This window comes from Parasteatoda tepidariorum, chromosome 8, assembly GCF_043381705.1.
Source record: "Parasteatoda tepidariorum isolate YZ-2023 chromosome 8, CAS_Ptep_4.0, whole genome shotgun sequence".
NCBI lineage: Eukaryota > Metazoa > Arthropoda > Arachnida > Araneae > Theridiidae > Parasteatoda > Parasteatoda tepidariorum.
The window spans coordinates 59,566,742-59,576,843 of NC_092211.1; positions in this window are offsets into that span (position 1 = coordinate 59,566,742).

The window sequence follows — 10,102 nt, forward strand, 5'->3', positions numbered from 1 at the left end:
CAAACATCCTCAAGAGCTATAACACATCTGCAGCAGAACTGGATATGAAGACAAAATTGCAGGACAGGAACACTTTAATTGTCCACTAATCTTCAGATTTCCTGCTATGTTTTAAAAAACTTTATTTGTGAAAACCTTCAGCGTGGCGGACAGCTGGCCGCCTTAGGCGGCTAGTAATAAATAAAAATAAATATTATTTCTTTATTTTGACAATTTTTTTAAAATAATTAATCCCCTAATTAGTCGATTTTGACATCTAAAAAAATACTATTTATTAGTATACTCTAAAAAAACATTTAAAAAACTTTGTACTAAAAAATAAAAATCTATTGGCATATTTATTTCGCAAATCTTTCTTTTTCTCAACTAAGAAAATTGTACTACTCATGAAGTAAAATTATGAAAGTTGCACCTACTGTGTGTTTTTATTAAGAAATTACGAGTTTTATTATGAATTTATTAACATATTACGACATATCTTAATTCTCACAATCAACATATAAGTCAGTGAACAAGAATTAATATAAAATAAGGCAGCAGAGAATAAAATTAATATTTGGCTATCTTTAGAACTAATGTACATTACAATTATTAGAAATCTGTATACAACGCATATAACTTGGAAAATGCACTTAAATAAGTTCACCGGACAAGTCACTCTAGCGTGCAAGTACCGATGAATCGTTAGATGACGCAGTGGTCAAGTAACGTGCTCAATTGCGGGCCCACTGCCTCAAGTGAACAAAGGCCATCAGTGATTGATTTTTGTTCTAAGCAGAAATTGTGTGTAAATATGGGTAAGGATGTGACAGAGTGGCAAAAAAGGGTGTTTGGCCGTGCCCATGGTCATACGGTGAATGAAGTTGCTGGATTTGTTGCTTTTTCGATTTGGCATGTTTAACGTGTCTACAAGCAGTGATTCAATACACGTGGTCACGAAAGACGATGTCAGAAATGTGGCTGCGAAAAGATTCCGCATGAAAGAGACCGGAGAAGTGTTTTACGACTTATCAATCAAAATCGTTTCCAAACCCGACAGGAATTACTTCAGCTGGGGATGAAGGTTCACCCCAACCTATTAGGGAGAGAATAGTGCAATTGGAGTTGCATGCATTGGATTCGAACAACCTGGTAGGAAGTCATTGATCACACAGGCTCACAAAGTAGAGCGACTTCAGTGGGCTAGAAGTCAACGAACGTGGACAATTGCTGACTGGTAGAATGCAATATGGTTTAATGAATCCCCTTTTTTGTCTTTATTCAAATGACGCAAGTCGTCCACTGAACCGAAGACCATATGAAGCATTTCATCCTGACTGTGTGCAAGGTCTGGTAAAAGCCGGAGGAGGGCTTGTCACGTTTTGGGAGTGTTTTTCTTATTATGCAGTGGGTCACCTCACTGAGATGGCCACTAACATAAACCAACAAGTTTATTTGAGCATTCTGGATGATCAGGTGTTGCTTTACAGTCAACATCTATGTTCATGAAGAGTATGCTGTCGATTCTCCTATTTTTCAAGGTGATAACTGTAAAGTTCATCGGACTGAAAGAATACGTGACTGGCTTTATGAACACTCAATTGAAACTCGACTGGCCTGCAAAATCAACTGACTTGAAAACCAATGAAAATTTTTTGGACATGTTGGAACAATGGGTGAAACGCGAAAATCAGCATCTTCGCAATTTGGGGTTTTTGCAGGATCAGGATGAAACTCTCAGCATGTGGCTTAAACTGAATTTGACGTACCAGTAAAACCTTGTGAACTCACTTCCTAACCGAATTCAGAGGCGGTGTTATACGTTATAAAATGACGTTTTTTATGATTTTTTTGAGAGTAACTAATTTTTTGTACGGTGTGCTTACCATGTTACGATAATTATTCTTTAGAAACTTTCGATTCTTTTTAAAAAATAGTACATTCCTCTCGCAAAATTTGATCAAAATTCCACCGTTTACTCTAATACACCAGTGTTGTGTATCTTTCAGTGTAGGCTCTCGCATGCTTTCATAATTCTGTTGGAGAGTTCTCTCAAATCATTAGGTATTGTTGTTAAGATAACGGATTTTAAATGTCCCTATTAATAGAAATCTAAAGTATTGAGATATGAAGATTTTGGTGGCCTCAAAACATGTCCTCCAGGTTCACTCCACCTATCACTAAATATTTCATTTAGATTCCGTTACTTGTAAGTCCTTAATGGGAGAAGCACCAACTATATGATCTTGTATTTATTTAGTGGAAGATCTTCGAAAATTTATCGACAAATGTAAGATTTTAATTTAAGCAACACATTATTGTTAATGTGTTCCAATTTCATTACTAAAATTATGCAAGAAAATAAAAGATAAAATAAGTCATACTCTATTTAAAAAAAATCATACACTATTAAATAAACAAGTGCTTTGTTTAAATTTTGAAATCATAAAAATTCCAACGCGAAAAATCTGTTCCCAATTGAAATTCTGAATAAATTAATACTTGTTTAAATATTTAAAAAAATTCCCATATGACTGCAAAAAAAAGAACTTAGTCTGAAATACAAGGTTGATTGTTAATATATAGAATTCAATCAATATACCACTAAGCCCCTTGTTAAAAATTATAATATTAAAGTACACATTTTTATACTTACAGTACACATTTTTATACAATCAAATTATTTGAAGCATGAAAAAGAACTTCAAGGTGTAAATGTGTTTTTTTAAATGATAAGGGGAATTTCTTTTTCTTAGTTTCCATCTTCTAAGATACTCGCACATTTGCTTTCAGCCCTGCAATTTTATCATTACTATTCAGCTGCTAGCAACAGTTTTCTTTCATCTCGAAAGAAAAACGGATGTAAAATGTAGGTTAATACATTTAGTATGGCGATTTACCAGTTAAAGCATCTCTGCCGTAACGAGATAGCGAAAGAGAAAATTGCAGATAATCAGTACTATAACATTTGTATTATATGCAAAACAATACTAAATAGAAATGGTAACGGAAGTTGAGAAAAAATTAAGGGAGAATTATGAAATTTTTGAAATCCGGCTAACCTGTTATTTTTAGTTTTAGGAAAACTTGCTGGAAAGTTTTAAGCTTCTAGGCTATATCCGGAAAATTTATTTTAATTTGACTGTAAATATGAAACCATTAAATATATAAAGATTCCAGAGTGACAAAATGTTCTTAAGAAGACTGTGTTTTTTTCTTTACATATTAGTAGGATTTACGCGCCAGTGTTGAAATCATACGCATGGGCAACAAATATTTCGCCTTAAAATATGTCAAAAATTTACAAAATATTAACGAAAAATTGTTTTTTTTTTGCATCGGATTCCATGCATATAAAGAAAATTGTACTAATTTTATTGTTCTACACGTGGTATGGAATTCAAATAATTGGTATTCAAACGGAATAACTAAAAGTGTCGAGCTTAAATTTTTTTTTAAATTTCAAATTCATATGTTGTGCTATGCTTGCATTCATGTACTGACAATATAATTATTCATCAGTAAAATAATATGTTTTCCTCTTTTGGAAATGATTTTATTTAAAATGTATAATTTTTAGACAATTTTAAGTGTAATATTTTGTTAGCTCTTACTTTCTCTGTTTTTCTCATTTATTTGTTTATTTGATCTCAGGATTTTAATCTCAGCACATTATAATTGCACATGTGCCAGCTTCAAGCAGAGATCCTTGGTCCGATCTGCTATTCCATATGTAACCCTATCTTATGAACTTCATGTTTCAATTAAAAATAATCTAAAAAAGAAATTGTGTTTTCAATTTTGCTTCAATTCAAATCTTGCGTTTAAACACCCTTTATATTGTATTTAATAACGCTTTTGGTTACGTTAGCCCCATTTGAAATACGTCATCCATTTCTAATTTGAGAACGTTAATCCATTTAATGAACCTAAGTCGCATGATGAGAGAAAAAATCGAAATGGTGTTTTAATATAGAACAAAAATTTTATTAAGAGAAGAGAGTGAAAACTTAAACATAGTAAGTTTTCAGTCAAAAGTCACAAGCGTCGATGCTCACTGTATCAAATTCAATGTGGAATAAAGGACTAACAAGCACATATAATGGGATATCAGCAAGTGACGTAGTGTGGGTATCTCGATCCTGATTGGTTACTGAAACGTGGCATTTGCTTACGTTAGCAAGTGTTCTTTCCATTCTATTTCGAGTAAGCCAAGCCTGCCAAGAATCAATTCTCTTAAGTGACACATTCTTTACTCTTTCACTAAGTTTTCAATTCTTCCATTATATATTTCTTACTGAGCACAAAAACAAGCACGAAGCCATGTAGAGCATAAACAAACTAATTGCAGCTGGCTCTGGCGTCATAGGTCATGACTGTGGGTATCTGAGGTCTTCTTCGATTTTAAGAGCAAGTACCTAATTAAGCACTGCACACATAAACAAAAAAAATTTCCCCCGCCATAAACTCACAATTTCAATTTCACAGTTCTATGAAAGTGTTGAAAGATTGTTTAAAATTCTATTTGATCCTTAGAATAATATTGCCAAGGATAGATAATATTATTTTCAATAAAATTAAATAATGCAAAATTAATTTATTAATTAAAGCTTAATGTAGTCCACGAAATTCAGCATTTTCATATCTTTTTCCCTCCAAGCTGATAAAAAGTTATAAGTAATTGAAGAATATATTTCGAAATTTTATACGTCAAAAATCAAAGTTTAACAAACAATACATAAATAATCAAGATCGGTTCGTAAGGATTGAAATTCTAACAAAAAGTCGTAGAAAACTGACATTATCATTAAAAATCGAAGTCTATAAATAAATATGTCCTTATAAATTTCAGTTGATTTGAATAGAATCTGTATAAGTTATGAGATAATATATTTATATGGTATATTGTATCATCTGTCGTTTCCTTGTTAAAATATTTATTATGATGAAGTTATATTAAATGTTAGACGAATTCGTTACAATTTCAAAGACTGTAATTATTTTGTAAAATTTTATGAAACGAACGATTTTCTTGTTACTTACTATTGATAAAGAAAGAAAACGATATTAAATATCGTTTTCTAAACTAACAAATTTTATTAGTATGTGTATACGGATAGAACTTTAAAAAAAGTTAGTGGCATCGTTTTAAATGAATTGCGTTGTTCTTTTCTTTGTAGTATTAAACGTTTATTTTGATACATATCTTGAAGGAATAAATAGCACTGTTAATGAAGAAATTTAATTCATCATAGACTCTTACAAAGATAGTTTATATTATTTTTAGCGAATGTTTTAATGTTTACCTACTTTCAAGTTCTTAACTTTCAGCAAAGATATACTTCATGGTTTTCATCTCGTTTTCCTTATAGTGGTAAGCAATTAAAATTTTTATTAATAAATTTAGTTCTTATTGATTTTTGTGATAGAAATTTCTGATAAATATCTGAAAAATTACAACTCACAAATTACGTATTTTTATTGTTTTGACTCTCGAAAGGAGTTTCAGAAAAATTAAAGATTCTTATAAGATTAAAGATTCTTCTCAAATTTAAAACTGAAGGTTTTTAATGTCAGATTGCATGTTTTGAGGAATATTGATTTATAGTAGTAATGTTAGAAGATATATTAAGCTCAGCTCCGTAATTTTTTAAAAAATTATTATTAAATTTGAAACTACAGTCAGACATTAGAAAACTTATTGCCTCTCTCTTTCTTTCTCTTAATGCGTGTGTTTAGTTTTAGAGATTGGATCTTGTGGTTGAAATTAAAGTGTTCTTATTAATAATTTTATGTGAAGTGTTTGAATTTGTTAAAATACTTACGTTTTTTCATGAAACCTACGTAATGAAAAAAAGCTTGCTGTTATGTATTGCTCGAAAATAAGCAATATTTTGTTTCAAGCATAAAAATATTACTTACAAGCTGAATGCCCGTTTTATTTACGGGGGTGAAAATAAACGCATCAATAAATCTGTACAGAACAACACTACAAAATCATGCATAAAATTTTCAGACAAATACCGACACAAATAATAAGGTTAAAATGGATCAAATGTTTTTTATTTATTAATATTGTCTCAGTTGTTTTACATTATTAAATTAAGCAAAGCTGATTTTTAGAAGTTCATCCCTTTAAAATAAAGACTAACTGTATTCAGTATCATCTGGCATAATGCAGTAGCTCAAGGTGACTCATGATATTTAAAATTTGCCACAGTCAAGCTACTCTCTCCTATACATGTCTATATAATAAATCTATCATAAAAATGTACAGTATTGTTGCAGCTGTAATCGGCACCAAATTTATTCTAAAATACGTTTTACCTATAAAAGAGTATATTTGGTATCTATCAAAACATAACTTAATACCATAATGTCAATATTTCCCATAACCAAAATTAAGCATCATTGGTGTCAATAATAGTGTGCCGACGGTACCCCGTAACGATTAAGTACATTTTCTCCATTAATTTTTTATTTTAGTTCATAGCATATTTTTGTGTTATTTAGTATTTATAGTGAAAATTAATTAAGCATCATTGACATCAACAATATAATAGTTTGCTGATTTTTTATGTTCTCTTAATCAAACTGAGTGCTATTTCTCCATCAATTCTGCCTTTTAGTAAATAACTTATTATTGTACCTTAATAATTTGCAAAAATTAATTAGCCTTGGAGTCAATAATTATATTAGTATTTTTTGTACTTATTCCTCAATGAATTAGTTCAATTTTTCCAATAATTTTGTCTTTCAATACAGAACCTTTGTTTTTATTTCAATTACCGTCGATTTTAAATTGTTTAGTTTTGTAAAATTACGATTTAAAAGTATAACTATAGACAAAATACACACTTGGTTTCAGATAAACTTTGAAATAATAATTTGTCGATGTGGTTAGATTGAGTTCTTTTAGAGAAACCGACATGGTCTTAAAATATTCATAAAGAAATTTTGCGTGTAGATATTTTATAAGATATGCAAATAAATATTTGTCAGCTTAAAAATATTTTATTATCGCGCTTTTAATTGATATTTATAAGTCAAATAAAAAGTTATAACACAAAAAAAATATACTTAGATTAAGGTCTTTAAATCAGATTTCAATAAAAGAAAAGCAAATAAGAGCAAAGAGAAAAAATGGGAAAAGCAAGGAAACTCTAAAACAAAAAGCGATGAAAAAAAATGTGATCTCTTTATTATCGCTCAAATCCCAGAGATGGCTGGTTGATACGAATTTCGCACCCGGCTCGCACCAACCACAATGCAGCGTTAAATATCCTCAGTGGTAGACGGATAATGGGTTTGAGTCCCCTTGCCGTCAGACAAATCATAGAAGGTTTACGCGATTTTTTCTCTCTTAATGCAAAGGCGGTTTAGTTCGATCAATTAAGTCCACTACTAAAAGGCAAATTTTTTCTAATACTTGACCCAGGAGTTCTCTTGTCTTCTGGATTTGGTTCAAAATTACAAGGCTACGGAGTTGAACACTAGAAGTCGTAAACCCAAAGAATTGGGTCGGCTATTCAACGACGGTTATAAAATAAAATATTTCGTTGATGGATCCTTGGAACCTTATTAAAGAAACACTAGTTGTCATGATCAAATTGTGTTTTGAGTAAACTTCTTATTTTTCTAAGAATTTGTAAATGTAGTAGCAAAAGAAATAAGCTAAATCACTCGTGGCTACATCCACAATCAACACAAAATTTCACGTGGCTACATCCATATAGTCAGTGAAAAAGCGAATTTTATTAAAGCTATAACAGTAATTACTTCAGAATAAGTTGATGGAACTTTAAGCATTGATTCCATAGATCTTCGATAGCTGTTCCATTGTAGATGAAATGAAAAGAAAGTTTGAAAAGTTATAAAAGTTCTAACTAACTAAATATTATGGTGAAAAGCTTTTTTTCTCATTTTGTATTTCTATTCGAAGGGAACGTGTTAAACTTAAAAAGTTTACAGGTTTCATCTCTTTTCAAACAAATTATGGCTCAGCCAAATAAACCACAAAATATGATTGAGCTCAATCAACACCTCCCTGCAGAAAGAAGGTCTCAGCACCGATCAATTTAACAGTTCGACGTGACGAACATAAACTGCGCAGTGGATGAGAAATAAGAAAGATGTCACTACCTTCGGGCTACTAAGCGACGCAGTGGTTGTAAAGATTTCTTTACGTTTGGACTACTAAGGGATTAAATTTTTTGATTATGGTAACCCGTGCTGAGGCCTTCTCTTTTCTAGGAGGTATTGGCTCAATGCTATTTGCATTTGCAGCAATTTGTGCAAATTAAAAAATTGACGAGGAAACAGATTGTCTTAGCGATGTTTATATGTATTCTGATTGGACAAGCATAATTTCTTTTTTTCCCTACAGTTATTTTTTGAAGAATAAAACGGAATTACAAAAATCGCAGTAATCAAATATGTAATAATACAAGTGTCTATATAAATTTGATTTCTTTCTGAAAGAACAGGCTTTAACTTTGCAACATCATTTAATCCTTATCTATGAGTTGTCAAAAATAAAAATTGTAGGGTTTGTTTCAGTAGTCCCAAATACACTAACGAAATTTGAAATACTGTCTGCCTTATTAGTATTTTAATCAATGCCTAGCCGGACACGCAATAAAGAAAAATTAATTTTAATTTAGTTTGATTAATTTTTTATGACAAACGGAGTCAGTCACTTAACTAAGTATCTCTTTCAACAACGAGTCATTTTTCTAAACATAAAACATATCTTACACTATTAAGTTAAGCTTCTAACATATTAAGCAAACTGTTATAAAACTATTAAGAACTCTTTCTTAATTTCTCGATAATAACACAGGCCTGCGATGAAAAAAATACAAGGGGTCTGATAGCTGAACTTAATGTATTTTTTGGTGCTGAAATGGAAAATAATAATGAAAAATGTCCATCACGTCACGTTTCTTATAAAAATTCAATTTTATTGGAATTTTTATGAACATTTACCAAAAAAAAGTTTTCATTTTTGAATTTCTTCCCTTTTTGATGGACCAGCATTCTACTTTGGTCAAATCTACGAAAGTACCCCTCTATCACTACTTCCTGTCACCAGCCCTCTCTCTGTAATAATCTCTCTCTAACCAATAGCGTCGCGAGAATCCTTATGTCGGTCCGCTGACCTCTCAGAAACACTAGCAAGCGTTATAGGGAGTCATTTTAAAGTTTGCTTTTTTCTGTGTGTTTCGTGAAACATGGCTTTGAGTTCAATACATTGTGAAAATTTCCCAGATGACTTTTGTTATACATGCGGCAAATATAGTTAAAAATCGCATGAGGAGCTTTACAGACTATGTAAGACAACTTTATCTCGCATATTTTGACATGAAACTCGGAGATCACGACAAATCTTGGGTACCTCATGAAGTTTGTGTGCAGTGTCTCAATCATCTACGCTTATGGCATCAAGGAAAGAAGACAGCCTAACGATTTGGAATTCCTATGACGGGGAGAGAGCCCCAAAACCACTTTGATGATAGTTATTTTTGTTCCTGCCATGTTCGTGGGTATAACCGAAAAAATCAAAGACTAATATCTAAACCTGACTCTCGTCCTGAACAAAATAAAATATATCGACCACAGTTGGACCATTTGCGGCGATTTGAAAGTTATCTCCATGCTTTTTGGTTAACAAGGGGGATTTATAAAATACCCATGTTTCATTTGGGAGTGGGACAGCCGTGACAAGACTCAACATCGGGTCATAAAAGAATGGCCAAAAAGACAAAATGTTGACCCAGGCACCAAGAACGTTATTCGAAACAGCTTAGTTGATCCGAAAAAAGTATTGTTACTTCCGCTACTTATAAAATTAGGTGTGATGAAGCAGTCTGTCAAGGCTGTTCCGAAAGATGGCAATTGTTTCAAATACCTGTGCAAAAAGTTTCCAGGTTTATCCCAAGCTAAGTTGAAAGAAGGAATATTTGTTGGTCCAGATATCCACAAACTCATGAAGGTAAAGAATTTGAGACTAACATTACAGAAACGGAAAAAGAAGCTTGGGCTGCTTTCAAAGATGTCGTCAATAAATTTCTGGGTAATTACAAGGATCCTGATTATAAGGAAATTGTAATGAAAATGCTGG